The 17,161-nt window shown below is 41.7% G+C and overlaps 1 protein-coding gene across 1 annotated transcript in view; it reads right to left on the minus strand.

The window, feature by feature from the left end:
• The window catches only part of LOC149198947 (ankyrin repeat domain-containing protein 2A-like), a 286,873-nt gene that overhangs the window by 48,419 nt on the left and 221,293 nt on the right, over positions 1–17,161 (minus strand). The window lies entirely within an intron of this gene.

The following is a 17,161-nucleotide window of genomic DNA, read 5'->3' on the forward strand; positions in this document are numbered from 1 at the left end:
TAAGGATAAGGAGAAGTTCAAAGCCTGAATACACATCTTCATTACTTGACGATAAGTCACTCATATGCTGTTGTCGTCATATGTATAAAGATCATATAATACAATTATGATACAGGATTCCTATAGTTCTTGGCGTTCATGTGGATGAGGATTGTTGCTATTGATGATATCAAGAAGTATTGTCAAATGATCTTGAGCTCGAGATACATAGTGCTAGATACATGAATGTTTACTCAAAGTTGCATTGTTGGAGACATGATGATGATAAGTTCTTACCTATATGATGATAGGTTGATACTTACATATGTTGATTGATGCAAAAGTTCCCATGCGATGATACTTGGATCATGCAGATCTTGATGTTGATGAGATGGCTATGGTATCTTTCACATATGATATAATATGAATGATTCTGTAAATCATATGCAGATTTCTGTTCAAAGGGATGAGTTGATGCAGACATACCCTATTGATGACTTATAATGATCATATACAAGTTGCAGTTCTAGATGCTGTTGTCAGATGATTATGGAGCAGATCATGCATTGTATGATAGTTGCTATCATGGTCTTATTTAGATGTTTGGTCTCTGTTATAAATGTCATGTAAAGGTCATATCAAGACTCATGATGTAATAGTTTGTCTCTATCTATTGTAGTCATTTGATGAATCCCTTTTGGTCATACGATGTAATTTGTACCCCCACTATGCATGGGAAAGATGATGTAATATTTCGGTCATGTATAAACAATTGGTATCTGATGTATCCCCACTTGGTTGGGTGGATGAGTCAATATTGGTATATCCCCACTTGGTTGGGAGATGGATGTATGTATGAGTCTTTGGTGATAGGAAGCTCATTTATGTTAGAATCATGTTCTTCTTGTAGAACATCTTTTTGCAGACCTTGCTTACAGACAGGGGAAGCTTGAACAACACGTTTCAGCAAAGCAAAGATTTCAGCATCTACTCAGAGGGAGCATGAACAGATTAGTACAACTTGGCATATACAAAGGGGGAGCTCAATCAGAGATTTCATCAGGTACTCAGGAGGAGCATGGACAGTGGATTGTTTATCAAGAAAAGAAAATATCTTGGTCCACCCTTTGCCCTTGATGTCAAAGGGGGAGAGTGATTTGGTGTTGTTGCCATCAAGTCCAAAGGGGGAGATTGTTGGCATTATGATGCATGTGTTGTACTTGATGGCAACCCACTCGTAGAAGAACAACTCACTTATATATAACTAGATGAATCTACAGAAGAGATATCAGATGTGACAGAATACATGAGATGCAGGACAACTCAAGGAATCAGATGACAGTTCTCAGTACGACAAGTTAGATTTGCCATCAAGTCCAAAGGGGGAGATTGTTGGCATTATGACACTGGATTGGCACAGGTTTGGCTCGATGACATCAGTGTTGTCCTTGATGGCAACTCACTCAAATAGCAGATCACAGTTCAGGCTCTTAGTATGATAGAAAATGAGATACCCGCAGGTTCCCATTCACAAAGCCGCGGGCATACACAGCTGCGCCAAACAAAAGGTGCGGACAGATACGCAGGTGCTCCGAACAAAAAGTGCAGATGTAAAGTACACGCACTTTCATGCAGAGAAACGCGCGCATGTGGGAAATTTTATGGTTGGTCCATGGTATTTAGTCCGACATTTTTGATCCTATGGTTTTGGTCCGTGGTTTTGCATCTAAAGTATTGAACCCAGGTTTTGGGTCCCTAGTTTTGGATCTTTATGGTTTTGGACCATGGTTTGAGTAAGGTCTAGACTATAAAAAGGAAAGGAGATCATTTGGATGTGTGACTGATGGGTTGAAGAGCAAGATCTGAAATACTGGTGATTGGTTGGTGAGTTATAGCTGGACCTGAATCAAGGAGAAACCTGAACATTACAAGACGGATCTACTGATGGGGCGAGATCTCTTTGGCGCATGATCAGATCTGTAAATCTGATAATCTGGGGTATAATTGAAGTCTAATAAATTATCTATACCCGCAATCTCGACACAGCGCAGGCACGGATACCCGCAACCTCGACACGGCGCAGGCGCGGACACCCGCAGTCTCGACACAGCGCAGGTACGGATACCTGCAGCCTCGACACGGCGCAGGCGCGGACACCCGCAGTCTCGACACGGCGCAAGCTCGTAGACAGCGCAGGCGCGGACACCCGCAAGCTCGACACAGCGAAGGCACGGATACCCGCAGGTTAAGGAAGTGAATACTGCGTACGTACGCAGGTTTCTATTGGTGAAGTTGCGGACTTTTCTTGAAATATGTTTTAGCTGCTTTTGTCTGTTACTGCAATGTTCAGGGTTCTGAATTGGTGTCTTCTCACTGATACTGTGTTCTGATAACAGCATTCTGAGAAGTGATTGATTGATTGATTATGTTTAGCTTCAGTATTGATGGATGAGATCTATAATGGATCAACTTTATGTGATCTGAAGGACTAGATTTGGTTGTTAACACACATATTATCCTTATATATGTAATCATTTGGTGATTGGGTGATTCAGAAGATTGATTGATTGTGTACTTCAATGATATTGATGGGTAGCTTGGCTACTACAGTACTAAGTGTCCTGTAGCTTGGCTACTACAGTACTCAGTGTCCACTCAGGAAGAAGGACAAGCAAGAGAAGCAAGACAAGGCGCTAGTGTCCACAGAGATAGACAGGTTGTCCTCCAAGTTGCACAAAGATTTTGCTATGTTTACAACTATACCTCCAGGAGAGAGGTGGGGCAATATGGAGTTATAGTCCCAGAGAAATGCAAATTTTGGACAAGGTCCATTGAAGTGTCATCCTCATTGATCAAAGTCAGTGTGGGGTTGATCATCTGGTTGTTGATTTGTCGGAATATTTGTCTCTGGAGAGAGGTAATACTGCCAAGGATATTCTCTAAAGGGTGAGCCATTTCTGACACCTTAGTTGAATTCGCGAATCTGCTTAATAATAAAAACCCTCTATATGTTGCACCGGTTTTCCCACATTGGGTTTTTCCGGGAACAATTGTCCAAAAACAACGGTGTCCCTTGTGTTATTGTCTTAGTTTATTTCAGTGCATGATCTGTATATCTATGAAGATTGCATTTGTGTTTACTTCGATGTTTATGCATTAAATAACTTGTTAATGTAAAGAACAAGTAGGAGATAGTAAACCAGAATTTGCATTAGGGGTTTCCAATGTGTTAGATTCAAAAATTTTCATATGGCATCAGAGAGATTGCAGATCATAGGCAACTGAAGGCATTAGCCGAGAAATCTGAAAGTTTGCAAAAAAGAAGCAGTTGTCCCGAGAGACAGAGTTGTTCCAGAGCCAGAGATGCAGAAGGAAGACTGACGCAGTGCAAATAAGGTGACGTAGAGGTTCACGCGGTGCCTACATCAGCATTTTGAGCCAAGAGAGGAAGACACAGTAGCTAGGAGGAGCCCATGTAATAGCTACGTCAGTTGTCCAAGCCAACGCAGAGGTAGAGGGGAGCAGATCAGGCCAACGCAATGCCAAGTCATCTTTCTCAGCGAAGAAGTATTGACGAAGTGGCCAAGAGGAGCTAATCCAGTTCTCACTATGATTACGCAGAGCCAGAAGGGCTCAGACTCTTCGAGTTACCGACGCTAAGGGAGTTGTGCAGATTTTGATTTGAGGAGCTGGTGGGACACTGTTTCTATCAGTACAAAACAGTGTCTAATTAGACTGAACCAAGGTAGAGGGAAGCACTACCTCAACAGATTTATAACCAAGAAATCTAGATCTGAGTTGCAGAGGAAAAGGAGGATCGGAGAGGAGTGATTCGACAGTTGGTCGGAGGATTTCCGAGAGGGAAATCAGTACTCAGAAGAATTCTAGAGAAGAGGAGCAGAGATGGCAGTGAACAGATTAAGGGATCAGGACAGATTGGACAGGGCTTCCAATTTTGTCATCTTGAAGGCTAGGATCCTGGCAATCCTAGATAAACGTCGCATCAAGGACTATGCCTTAAGAACCGTAGTTGTCCTAGTTGACCCTAATGCAAATCAGAAGTATGAAGAGGCCTAGGCGAAGGCGAAATGCATGATTCTAAACAGGTTCAAGGATCATGTCATACCACATATTTTTGAGAAGAACACAGCAAGGGAGATGTGGCAGACCCTGGCCACCTTATACCAGGGCTCTTTCATGCAACGGAAGATGTTATTGGAAAATCAACGAAGATCATATCAAATGCAGAAAGAAGAAGAGATAGATCTCTTCCTTCTCAGGTTGCAAGGGATTCGCGACAACCTTACTTCCGTGGGCTCTACACCGGATCCAAAGTTCATGGTCAGGACTACCCTGAATGCAGCCTCCAAGGAGTGGGAGACATTTGTCCAAAGCATCTTGGGCAGAGCGACTCTACCCAGTTGGGAGGAGATGCGGGCAGCTCTTAGACAGGAAGAGCTCAGGAGAATGACCAAGGCAGGGAGTAGCAGTAAGGGAGTTTGAATCAAGGAGGAGCAGGAGGAAAATGCAGCTCTGGCATCTGCGAGACAGCAGAGGGTTCAGAAGAGGAAGAAGAAGACATCTCCAAGGTCAAGTGCTTCAATTGTGGGGAGCTGGGACATTATGCATCTCAGTGCCCTAGGAAGAAAGGCAAGGGAGAAGCTTCTGACTCAAAGGTTGCTTCAGAAAAGGCAGAGAAGGATGTCGAGACTGATGACGATTGTGCCATGAGTGCACATGCGCCACTAGAAAAGAGGTGGAGAGACATAGAGCTGTAGTCGAGAAGACTATAGAACGAGGGGCAGGATCCTTGAGGTACCCAAACTCTTGGATCACATCCAGCTACGGGAGCCCTTAACGACAGCAGCGTGATGACAGGTGTCAGGTGGAGCAAAGTGTGGCAGAGCAGCAAGGCAGGGCTAGAGTGCAAAAGTCTGTAGCAATGCAGTAGAGGTTGCAGCAGTGTGAGAGGCACAAGGGTCTTTAAAGCAGCGCAGTGGTAGCAGAGGGAGCATAGGATAGCAAGAAAGGTAGTTTCAGTATCACGAGGCTTCTAGACTAACCAGGATGTCAATATTTGGGTCAAGTCAGTTACCTACTTCTCGGTAACTGAGTTGTAGTGTAGCAGTTAGCAGTGGTAGTGCTATGGGCGGCATGATGCAGCATGTTGAGAGGGCGCTGCAGTACAGATGTAGCAATGGCAGTGGTAGTGTCATGGGCAGCAGTGCAATGGATGTGGGGCAGCAAGCCAAGCATTAGCACAGAGGACCGATGCGGAAGATCAGTGTAATGCTTCTATGGTGAAGCATTGCTAGAGCACATTCCTCACTAAGAGTGGGTGTTGATTTTGGGTAGCATCGGATGTGCTCTAGCCATAAAATTTGGTGGAGAGGCTAAGGCGCATGAGATATCCAAGACCCAGAAATTGTTTGGAGAAATTCCACTCGAATAAAGAGATATTAAAATAATCAAAAATTTTAATGGGTCCCTAAGTCTAAACTTAGAAATATAAAAATACAAACCCTCTATATGCTACACCAGTCTTCCCACATTGGGATTTTTCGGGGACAATTGTCCAAAAACAAGGATCTCCCTTGTGTGATTGTCTCAGTTTATTTCAGTACATGATCTGTATATCTGTGAAGGCTGCATTTGTGTTTACTTTGATGTTTATGCAATTAAATAACTTGTTAATGTAAAGAACAAGTAAGAGATAGTAAACCAGAAAATGCAGTAGGGGTTTCTGATGTGTTAGATTCAGGAATTTTCACATTATTATCTTGCTACGAGGGCCCACAGTGTTCCGTATTAGGATGGATCAGTGTTAGTTGATGCAGTTAGTTTCTAGAGTGACAGTTGCAGACTAGTAGCAGTCAGGTACTGAGGAGTGTAGTGCAGTGTTGACAGTAGAGCAGGAGGGTAAACAATAGAGTCAACAACACAGATTCCTTAGTGGACGATGCAAAGGTTAGTAGCAGTCAGATGCTTAGGAGACAGATGCAACACAAAGGCAGTTGATTCAGTATTTTTGATGCTTCTCGGTTGCAGTACTTGTAGTAGCAGCAACAACAAATGAAAGGGAGTTGTTGTGCAGATGCAAAGTTGGCACCAGTTTAACAGTGTAAGCAGCAGCACAGATGCAACATCAGAGTTGTGCAGTGGTTGGTGGGCAGTGGCCAGACATTAGTAGGATACAGAGGGTGATACAACGACAGGGTGTTGTAGCAGTAGCGCAGCACTAGAACACCTTCCTCGCTAAGAGGGAGTGTTAGTTTTTGTAGCATCGGAGGTGTTCTATTCTCACAACTTTATGGAGAGGCTAAAACACAAGAATTCTCCATAACCCAAAAATCGTTTCTAGAAATTCCACCTAGAAGTGTCTCAATTAGGTTATTAGTAGTAGTGCAGCACTAGAACACCTTCCTCACTAAGAGGGAGTGCTAGTTTTTGTAGCATCAAAAGTGTTCTAGTCTCAAAACTTTGGGGAGAGGCTAAAACACAGGAGTTCTCCAGAACCCCGAAATCGTTTCTGGAAATTCCACCTAGAAGTGTCTCAATTAGGTTATTAGCCTATTTTAAATATCTCCCAAGTCTAAACTTAGGAGAAGGGATTAATTAATTAGTATTAATTGAGAAAGGTGTGAATCATCCAGAAACTCGCACAGATCGATCCAAAATTAATCTCATCCATTGATTATGTTTTAATCTTGGTCGTTGGACTCCCAACTGGAGATTATAAGAGGAGGTCGATGGGTAGATGGAGAACATACATTTGAGATCGATTTCCTTGGGCAGTTCGATTTTCCAGAGAGCAGCAGCATTTGTCAAAAGAGTTCAAGCTAGAGAAGGGAAGCAAAGACAGAGGGGCATGGACAGTGATCAAGAAGAAGATTTTTCCAGTTCCAGAGCGTACATTGCAAAGAGGCAAAGATAGCAACAGAGAAGCTGCGCAGAAGCCTCTAAAAAGCAGTTCAATTTGCTTCAGGAAGTCGTTTCAGAGTTCCGAATGCAGGAAAATTCCGCATAGGTTGGGACAAACGTTTTCAGAGTAGTGGCAGGTTGAAGAGGCAGCTTAGTGTGAGATCCAGGTCGTAAGAATTTTTGCCTATGCTGAGCCTATGCAAGGCAATTCGTGGAGGGGCTTCTGAGGTCAGTCTTTAGTGCAGGATTGCTTGTGGGGTCAGGAAAATTCCTCACTAGATTTTTACCAGTATTTTCTCCACGGGATTGCCAGTTTTCAGCATTCAGATTGTACTCATATTATTTCAATGTTGCTTAATAATATAAAACCCTCAGTTGCTCCACCAGTTTTCCCAAGTTCAGTTTTTCAGGGGACTTTTGTCCAAAAAAAACTGTGTCAAATTTATTGTGTTTGTGCCAACATTTTCTCAGTTTCCACTTTATCTTCCGCAAAATTTAATTTGGTGAAAATTGCAGTTGTAAATTATTCATTGTTTGTGTGGCCGAATAAATTGTTAATTAATTTACAATTAGAAGAATAATTTCCAGTTGTTGCAATAGTTGAAAATTTCACACGATATCAGAGCAATCTTGATCAGACAGGGAAGCATAGAAGCGGAAGCAGAAATTTGTTGTTGAAAGGGAGCAGCAAGACGCATTTCTAGGCACTGCGCAGATCTCCAGCCAGTCAGTGCGACTTGCTTAGGAAAGTTCGATTTTTTAGTGCATGCTGGCAAAAAAATCTGGCTTGCCAATTGAGTGATGGCAACAAGCAGAGGGAGCAACAACTCAAGTATTTTCGCTAGGCAAATTCCTTGTTTGGGCGCGGAAGGGTTTTGCAGCAGTTGGCAGTAGCAGAATCAGCGTCAGGTGGAAGATAAAGGCACATACAAAGAGAATTTCTCTTAGAGGAATTCTAGCCTAGAAATCTGATTTTCCCAGTCGCAATCGGCAATAGTTGCAGGCAGAGTTTCTCACTTTAGAAGGGAGTGTAAATAGCAGATTCAGCAACCAAGCAAAGGAAGAGGGAGATTTTCGATCAGATTCAGAGATGGCCACAGCTGGGCTTAGAGATCAGGATAGTTTGGAGGGAGCCTCCAACTTTGTCATCAGGAACGTTAGGATGTCCTTCCTTCTGGATGAATATGTCCTGAAAGCCTATGTAGATAATGTGGTGTCAGTTCCCCAGGATGGTGTCTGATACCATATAGTCTCGCATATATCTAGCAAGAACACTGCCAAGGACATGTAGGACGCTCTTGACCTGCAATATCGAAGTTCTTCGGAGCAACAGAAGACGTTCCTGCAGGAGAAGCTGAGAAGCATCAGGATTGAGAAGGGTGGAGGCTAGATCCCTTCCTCACCAGGATTCAGGAGGTCCGTGATTAGCTTGCAGCCATTGGGGAGGCAACTCAACTGACAAAGCTTGTACAGTTGACACTTAACAATGTCTCTAAGGAGTGCAAGTCTTTGTCCAAAGTATCTTGGGTCGAGACAACATGCCTAGATGGGACAAGATGTGGTCACACATACAGCGGGAGGAGTTAAGGTGAGCTCTATTTAAGAGCACCATCAACAGAAGTAGCAGTAAGGGCGTGAAGAGTGAAAAGGAAGAAGAGAATGTGACCCTAGCATCAGAGGGTCCTAGTCAAGGACATGGGAAGAAAAAGAAGAAAAGGGACCTATCTAAGGTCAAGTGCTTCAGGTGTGGTGAGCTTGGCCACTACATTACTCAGCGTCCTCTCAGGAAGAAGGACAAGCAGGAGAAGCGAGACCAAGCGGCAGCATCCGCAAAGATAGACAAGTTGTCCTCCAGGCTAGAGGAATATTTTGCTATGTTTATAGCTATAATTGCAAGAAGGAGGTGGGGCGATATGGAGTTATGGTCCCATAGCAGTGTCGATCTTGGGCAGGGTCCATTGAGGTGTCCTCTTCATGGATCATTACCTTGCTACGGGGGCCCACAGTATTCAGTAGCAGGATGGATCAGTGTTAGTTGATGCAGTCAATTTTTGGAGTGACAGTTGCAGACTAGTGGCAATCAAGTATTGAGGAGCGTAGTGCAGTGTTGACAGCAAAGCAAGAGGCTTAGTAGCAGAGTCAGCAGCATCGCAAGTTCCTTAGTGGCTAAGTTGCACGAAACGGGGAAACGGGTACGAGTTTCCGAAACGGGAAGCGATACGAAATGCGACCTCCCCAAATTTTGGAAACGGGGAAACGCGAATATATATATATATAGAAAATATTTAAATATATATATATGTGTGTGTGTGTGTGTGCAATCATAAAGCATAAATGATACATTATAATTTATTACACTTAAACATTAAGATTTAATTTACATCACATTTACTCATGAATGATCACATAATGAAAATAAAAATATCGGAATATCCAAACGCAACCTTTATTAGATATCCAAATCTCAAAATCAGCCTTTATTTATATTAATATATGAGGCTGCAAGTACAATAAAGACTATAAGGCTGCAAGAGAGAGATCCAAATCTGGATTTTCTGCATCCACATCCCATTCTTTAGAAGGACCATTGTTGTATTAGGAGTCTCCTCCTACATAGTCGAACGACCTTAGTGCTCTTGATTAAGTACACGTTTCATACCCTAGTACCCTACATGATCTTGATTATTGGGAGTTTCCCCTGCATAGAGGGCTTGGTTTTCTTGATTAAATACAAGTTCCATACCCTAGTACATGATAAAATCCAATGGAAACATTGCAATCCCCCGAATCCTCAAATCCTGAAAAACAAATAAGTCTGTTGGATTTTGAGTGAGATCTAAAATTCTACTTTCTCCATATGAAATCCAATGAGGGCGAAACCACTCTCAAACATCCTGAGTCATTTCATGGTAATGTTAAAAATTTAAGTAAAAGGATGAAAATGAAAAATAAAGGAGAATATCACTTTTACTTTAAGAATTTAACATTACCATGAACTGCATATCAACACTAGGGCAAAAATTCACTTTTATAACTTTAGACACCCATCTAGAAAATTAAAAAACAAATTTGAAAAAAAAAAAATAAAAAAAACACAATTCAATTGGGAAACGCGGGTTGTACGGCCGGGAAACTCGTTTCTGGCCGTACTGCCACATTTCCGTTTTGGGAAACGTGGCAGTACGGCCGGAAACGCGTTTCCTGGCCGTACCAAACGCGTTTCCGCGTTTCGTCCCAGTTTCCAGCCAGAAACGCCCCCACCCCCACGTTTCCTGCAACATAGCTTAGTGGACATTGCAGAGGCTAGGAGAAATCAGATGCTTAGGAGAAAAATGAAGCACAGAGGCACAGTTGATTCAATATTTTAGATACTTCTCAGTTATAGTAGTTGTAGTAGCTGTAACAACAGATGAGAGGGAGTTGCAGTGCAGATGCAGAGCTGGTAGCAATTTAGCAGTGTTAATAGCAGCACAGATGCATAATCAAAGTTCCGCAATGGTTAGCGGGCAGTGGCAATCAGTCACAATGGTCGGACATCAACAGCCTACAGAGGGTGATACAGAGACAGGGTGTTGTAGCAGTAGTGCAGCACTAGAACACCTTCCTCGATCAAAGGGAGAGTTAGTTTTTGTAGCATCGAAGGTGTTCTAGTCTCGGAACTTTGTGGAGAGGCTAAAACCCAAGAGTTCTCCATAACCCAGAAATCGTTTCTAGAAATTCCACCTAGAAGTGTCTCAATTAGGTCATTAGCCTATTTTTAAATATTTCCTAAGTCTAAACTTAGGAAAAGGGATAATTAATTAATATTAATTGAGAAAGTTGTGACTCATCTAGAAACTCACACAAATCAATCCACAAATAATCTCCGCCATCAATTATGTTTTAATCTTAACCATTGGACTCCCAACTGGAGATTATAAGAGGAGGTCGATGCGTAGATGGAGAACACACATTTGAGATCAATTTCCTTGGGCAGTTTGATCTCCCAGAGAGCAGCAGCAGTTGCCGGAAGAGTTCGAGCTAGAGAAGGGAAGCAAAGACACAGAGGGGAAGGGACAGTGATCCGAAGGAAGATTTTTCGAGTTCCAAAGAGTACATTGCAGAGAGGCAGAGATAGCCACAGAGAGGTTGCGCAGAAGCCTCTAAGAGGCAATTCGGTTTGCAGATTCAGGAAGTTGTTTCAGAGTTCCAGAGGCAGGAAAATTTCGCAGAGGCCAAGAGAAAGGTTTCCAAAGTCAGTGGCAGGTTGAAGAAGTAGCTCAGTGTGAGATTCAGGTCGTACGGATTTGTGTGTGCACAGAGGATGACGCAGGGCAATTTTTGGAGGGGTTTCAGAGGCCAGTCCTCACTAGATTTTTGCCAACAGCATCCAAATTGTACTCAAATTATTTCACTATTGCTTACTATTATAAAACCCTCAGTTGTTGCACCAGTTTTCCCAAGTTGGGTTTTTCTAGGGACTTTTGTCCAAAAACAACTATGTCAAATTTATTGTGTGCCAATATTTTCTCAGTTTCCAATTTATCTTCCACAAAATTTAATTTGGTGAAAATTGCAGTTGTGAATTGTTCTTGTTTGTGTGGGAAAATAACTTGTTAATTAATTTACAATTAGAAGAATAATTTCCAGTTGCTGCAATAGTTGAAAATTTCACAACTAACACCTGCAGGTTTTGGTCTAATGGCAATCGTGATTCCCAACAAGTGGTATCAAAGTGTAGTTCACGAGTTCGATACACATCAATCCCATGCTGGGGGGAGATTATTAGAGATTGGATAAACCAAAACTCCATGTGTGTTTTGCAACATGGACTAACTGCCTCTCGTGGATCCTTATCTTTAGTGATGTGATCGTTGACTAACACCTACAAGTTTTGGTCTAACGACAATCGTGATTCCCAATAAGCGGTATCAGAGCGCAAGTCACGAGTTAGATACACACTCGGGTTGCATTGCAGGGAGATTGTTGGACATCGGATAAAATAGCGATCCTTGTGTGTTTCGCGACATGGACTAACTGCCTCTCATGGATCTACATCTCTGGCGATGCATTCGTTGACTAACACCTACAGCTTTTGTTCCAACGACAATCGTCATCCCAACAAGAACATTCTAGGAAGAAGGGTACTTTTGAGTGATACAACAAGACTTTGAAAGCCTACAAGATCTACATTACAAGACAATATTAGATTGAGGTTAGTCATGATGTTACTTTTGATGAGGAGGAAGCCTTTAGGAGGTCTAGAGAGTCCCATATGTGTTGAGAAGTGTAGCTAGGGAGGTACTCCCACAACCCCTAGGGTATTGGGTTTGTGTGGATTTGACCCACATAAATGTGGTTTTGTAGGAAATGTACCCAAGAAGTGGCCTTCGGACCCAAAGTTATGGGCTAAAGACCTAAGAGAAAATTGATTGCTTATTCTATTGGATGCATGAGGGGCACCTTTCATGAGCTAAAGGGAACCTAAGGCTAGATGGAAAGGGTGAATGTTAATGAGAAGAATTTTGTTTCTTAAGTTAACGGTGTTTGAGCATGTAGACTCAGGTCAACATGAGCTAAAGTGGTGACCCTTGGTGGCAAATTGACTCCACCAAGAACACTATAAGCAAAGTCAAGGTTGAGCTCATTTAACACATCCATGGCAATCATTCTAGTGTGAAAAATATCCTAAGAAGTATGCATATCCTCAAGACGAAGTTGCAGCCTTGGAGTAAATGTTATGGTTTGTTTTCTATGCTAAAGGAAGGCATAGTCGGCTCTAGGCTAAGGCCAAGTTTCATGTGGAGGTTGGATGTGGTTTGTAGTATGGTTCTAGGCAGTGAACTGTGATTTATCTTTCTGTCAAGCCCATGTTGATTTATGTGCACTAAAGGAGGATCGAGACCCTTCTATTTGTTGAACAGTGAGACCTGTTGAGAAGCTGGACTAAAGGGTCGAGCCTTATCAAGGGCATGCGCAAGAGATTTTGAGCAAGAACGTGACCTAATCGTAGAGTATAGTGGACTAAGGTGGCCGCAGATAGGATTGTCTCTAACGTGGCCGTAGGATCCTACATTATGGCTGAGAAACCTCAATCATATAGTGCACAAGACTAAGTCTCTTTCAAACCTGAGCATAGGTTAGTTTAGGAAGTGTTGATTTGATTTTTGGGTTGTGTTTTCTATGTTGATGATTGCAGGAAGTGAACGTGTGTTCATCTAAGTGGAGTATGGACATAGTGTTGGGTGCCTATGTACAGTGAGATTTGGAGACGCAATCCACTATTAGAGAGCTGACCTTTGTAGCCCATGAACAATGATCTAAGGAGCAGCGTAGACACTATGTGGAGACATACTTTTGGAGCCTAAGATCAATGTCTTTGGAGTAGATTAGATCATTGAAAGAAGGCAATTTGTTGAGCTAGCATGTGTAAGCAAATCTGAAGTAGCAGAGGACCTTATGAACGACTAGGGAAGAGATATTGGAGTAGCGTATTCTCTGCAAATATAGGTGGCAAAGGACCTGCTAGGTATTCAAGTCAAGTGAACTGAAAGGGTTGGTGTAAGCGCTTCTTTAGCGAGTCAAGTTTGTTCTTGTTCTTGGGCAAATTGATAGTCAAGTGTTGTTGGCATCAAGTCCTAGTTTTCCTTGTAACAGGGCTAATTGTAAGGGCCATGATCCCTCGTATGACAACCCTATGTTTGTTGTATTAAAGTTCTAATACAAGCAAGTTTTTGATTTGTAAATCTATAATATACTTCATTGACTCACTGTTGTATATTTTCCGTTGTGCAAAGTGCTTGGAAGTTGTGGCATTTCAACGGGTTTGTGATCATGTTTTAGACATAGACCTGATTTTGAAGTGCCAATGGAAAATCAACAATATGGAGATTGATAGTGACGAACGGGGGGCTCCGAAGGATGTGGGTGTTGTATCCCAATTTGACCCTCTTTAAATTGGGTTGTCTTTACATTTTCTATTCCACATAGGACTTTATCTTGTAATCCCTAGTCTTATTTTGTCTCTTAAAACCCATCTTCGCCATGTTAATCTATCCCTTACAATTGAAGATTGACCTCTACCACAATATTTTAAGGTCTCTAATCAAAAGCACACCCTCTTTGAATCATCAAAGCATAACACTGATATAAAAAGTGACTACATTCAAATCACATGAAAGGGATAATCACTGAACAAAATTAAAGAACCTCAACAATAATGGGCAATATTAAACCATATTAAATAATGTTATTTATATATATATATATATGTGTGTGTGTGTGTGTGTGTTTCATACATAATAACATTATGTTAAAATTGGCAACTAGGGCCAAACTCCATGTGGGTCATCTTATTTATGGTAGCTGATATTTTTCCTAGATTCCTCTTGTCGAGAGGTGCAGGATTGATCTAAAGATCATCTGATTCCGACAAGTATTTATGGAGATATGAATTTATTTGTATTGACTTGACAAATTGTCGAGGTTGGCCAAGACAAGTATTTATGGAGATATGAATTTAATTGTATTGAATTGACAAATTGTCAAGATCGGCCAACAGATAAATGTGTGGCACGCATGCCCAGTGAATCATATAAATACAACTGAGGTTGATTCATTTTCTCATCATCTCATCTCACTCATTTCTTCTCTCTCTCCCCTTAGCTTTGGGTTACACACGGAGCAGCTCACACGTGGGAAGAAGGAGGACGCAGCATGGCAAGGAGGACGCAAAAGCTGCTGAAGGTCTTTTTGACAAGCGTTGACCTTAGAAGAGTGCGGTTTTGGTGTGGCTGCCTCTCCTAGGCTGGCCGCATTTTTTGGCACGAAAATTGAGGCAATCTGACCCTAGGTTTCACCAGCGTTGACTGCTCTAGTTTGGGGCAGCAGGTTGACTTCAGTCCACTACAGTTTGACTGTATTTGGGGTTGTTTAAGGGTTGATTCTCCAGGTTGTTTGAAGACTAGTTGACCGGCAAATTGACCAAGCATATTGGAGGTCAATTTCATCTCGTTTGACTAAGTTTCTTGTTGTTGATTTAGGTTTCGCTGTTGCTGATATAAAATTACAGAATTCTGATTTTGTACTATTTCTCTCTGTTGAACTATTGAAGATAAAAGAAGATTTGATCAAAGGGTTTCCCCGCATTGGGGTTTGTCCCTGGCTAGCCGCCACATCTTGTGTCTCTTGTCTTGGCATGTTTTTTTGTCGATCGTTTAATGTTCTATCTGCACTTTACTTAATGTATATGTGATTGCTAATCAGTGGTTAATAAGAAGAAAAGAAGTAAACTGCTCTAAGCATAGAACATACCATATTTTAACATGGTATAAGAGCTAAGGTGAAAACAAATCCCAAGCAAGAGCAAGAGCAATCACCGAAGGTTGGCAAGGCTAACCTAAAAACTACATGGGGTCCTCAACACTCTTCCCTGTCGAAGACAAGCTCCGTGAGAAGTCTGACTATCACGAATGGAAGATGTCTTTCAATCTGACTTTAGAAGATCAAGAAGTGTTGGACCATGTGAGAGGCAATATTGTTGCGCCTCCATCAAACGCATCCTTTGCTGCTAGAAGCAAGTGGACCAAGGGAGAAGCCAAAGCAAAGAAGATCATCCGAGACTCTATCAACAAGCGCCTGGTGGCCTATGTTTCCGAGCTGACCACCTCCAAGGAAATCTACGATAGACTAGTGAGTTTATTTAAATTTAATGATGCAAATCAAGTTTTGTTCCTTAGAAATAAGCTGAAGGAAATTAAAAACGGAAAAGATGAGAGTATGCAAGCATATTTCTTAAGGATCGCTAGGATAAAAATGATCTCCTATCTATCAGGGAAGTAGTTCCTGACAGGGGAATGACTATCATAAATCTTGGCGGACTGCCACCTGAATGGTATATATTCAAGACTACTCTTCTCAACAATAATGTCATCCCAGGATTTGAGGAATTGATGGCTAGATGTATTCAAGAAGAAACAAGGATGTGTTGGTATCATCCTAAGACCCTTTTTCCTTCCCAAAAACATATCATTTATCCATACATTTTCATCATATATCCCTCAAAATCCTTAAATATTGATTATTAATCGTTCTATAGTTATTAAATTGCATAGAAATTAATTTAGGGGTTTTATGTTCCAGAATTACAGGTTTTTGATGACATGGTTACAGGAAGTACCCACATCCTGTAATGAGCTTATCGTTTGACATGTGGCGCAGCAGATGAGCTAGAACGAAAGGCATGGGCGAAAAGCAGAATGTCCAAGCATGGACAAACACCTATCTCCCAGCCAAATCGAGCCTCCTATGCATGCGGTCAACTTAAGTCAAAGCAGGGTACTCTGGCAAATAAAAGCAGCAACAGCATCGTTCTATTTTCATTTTGATTTTTTGTTCTTTTTGAAACATATAGCATGGAAACATTTTGAAAAGGCTATGTAATAAAAGCGGCAACAGCACTATGTACATTCATTGTATCGATGACATGGCTGTGCGTACGCATATGTAAATACAGTTAGTTCAATGTTTGAAGGTTAATCGTTGAATCGTTTTTCTCAGAACAGAGTTTTAGTTTTAATACAAAGACATATTTACAGTCACGAAGTGTGTATACCCTTTGCATTGGTTTGATTGCTGATCGGTGATAACCAGTATATCCTTAGGACGCGGACGGGCCCTGCGTTCTTCGATTGGTATACTGTCCATTCGTTTTGTTACATTTCAGTTCTTATATGTTGCACAGCGTTTGTATTGGATTCGATTTATATATATCATATGGTTTGCATCACAGTATCGGTTTACATAGCTATTGATTTACATAGCATACGGGTTGCATAACATTTATATAAGCTTTCGATTCCTACAGCCTTTGAATTTCATTACATAGATATGGTGTGCGCTTATGAACGGTTTATGGTTATGTTGAATGGTCAGCACTAGGATCTGGAACGGGAGTCTTGTAAGGGATTCGGTCCCTGTGTGACTTATAGAGGCATTCTCATAAACTCTGTTTCATTTCTCAGTTCATTTATGCTCTCTTTATATAGTTTGATAGTGTAAATATCTTTGCATGCTGTGTGTGTTTACCAAACAAGGGTTTTCTGAGTGATACCTCTGTAAGGAGGTTAAAATCGTTGTCACAGTCATACACAGTACTTAGACTCATGATTTGATTTGATAGATGCATCTCATACCAGCATTGTAATCAAGTATAGCAGTAGAGTAATCTAGGTGTGTGAATGATAGGCTGCATACTACGGTCTTCTGTAAGGGAGCCTTGTAA

Source organism: Pinus tabuliformis, chromosome 2_1, assembly GCF_031772625.1.
Source record: "Pinus tabuliformis cultivar Carrire ecotype Pingquan chromosome 2_1, CPIR1, whole genome shotgun sequence".
Classification (NCBI taxonomy): domain Eukaryota; kingdom Viridiplantae; phylum Streptophyta; class Pinopsida; order Pinales; family Pinaceae; genus Pinus; species Pinus tabuliformis.